Source organism: Alexandromys fortis, unplaced genomic scaffold (assembly GCF_014885135.2).
Source record: "Alexandromys fortis isolate MF-2015 unplaced genomic scaffold, M_Fortis_MF-2015_v1.1 scaffold_72, whole genome shotgun sequence".
Taxonomy (NCBI): Eukaryota; Metazoa; Chordata; class Mammalia; order Rodentia; family Cricetidae; genus Alexandromys; species Alexandromys fortis.
Genome location: NW_026067969.1, coordinates 5,952,770 through 5,953,960, shown reverse-complemented (window position 1 = coordinate 5,953,960; position 1,191 = coordinate 5,952,770).

The window sequence follows — 1,191 nt, the reverse complement described above, 5'->3', positions numbered from 1 at the left end:
CAAAAAAAAAAAAAAAAAAAAAAATCCCAAACTAAAACAAAACACAAAGTATTAGAACCATGTATGCCGAAGCTATCATTCAGGATTGTCCCATCAAAGAGGCTTAAACACGTCCAAAAAATTATAAATCTTTCCTAACAGTTAATGCGTCTAAGGAATCCATAGCTGCCAACTCCCACACCAGCACACTGCAATCTCTATAATCTTTCTCTGATAACAGGATAACATTCACAATTCAAAAGTAATCAGGAAATTAGATCCAGTTATTGGAACAAATGTTTCTCTTTATGCTGATAACAAACCAGCCTCAAATAATAACACAAAGACAAGGTCACTGCAGAAATTTAGTGATGTTTTCAAAGTTCTCGTGCCTTTCGTCACAGCATAGTTATCTTTGGCTCACTTACTTGACAAGCCTGAATTAGCAATGTGAAAAGTCAGGGCTTTCTTTAATACTGGCAATTGCTGTATGTCTAGCATGCATGAGTGTTGTAGGGTATTTGCACTCTATGTGAAGATGTATTTTCTGTGATTAGTGCAATAAAAAGCTGAATAGCCAATAGCTAGGTAGGAGTTATAGGCCGGATTTATGGGCAGAGAGAACTCTGGGAAGAAGAAAAGAAGAGAAGCCAGGTGTGAGATAGAAGAGTGGTCCATATGACAGAATGTAGATTAATATAAATGGGTTGAGTTATAAGAGCTAGTTGAGATAAGTCTAAGCTAAAGGCCAAGCTTTCCTAATTAATATAAGTTTCTGTGTCATTATTTGGAAGCTGGCTAGCAGGAAAAAGACATGCTACACATGAGGCTGTGGGTTCAGTGTTTCTCTGAAAATTCTAAATCTCGGTGGCAGGAATTGAAGCTCAATGAACGGAGTACTTGTCCAGCAATCACAAACCCTTGACTCTATCCATCCCCAGGACCACATAACCAGACCAGAGGGCACCATGCCTGTGATCGCAGCACTGGAGGCAGAGAGATCAAGGAGATCTAGGACATTCTCAGCCTCACAAGTTCAAGGACAGCCTGGTACAATAACCCTGTAATAGATAAAATTAGGAGCTGGAGAGATGGTTAAGAGTATTTACAAGCCGGGCGATGGTGGCGCAAGCCTTTAATCCCAGCACTCGGGAGGCAGAGGCAGGCGGATCTCTGTGAGTTCGAGACCAGCCCGGTCTACAGAGCTAGTTC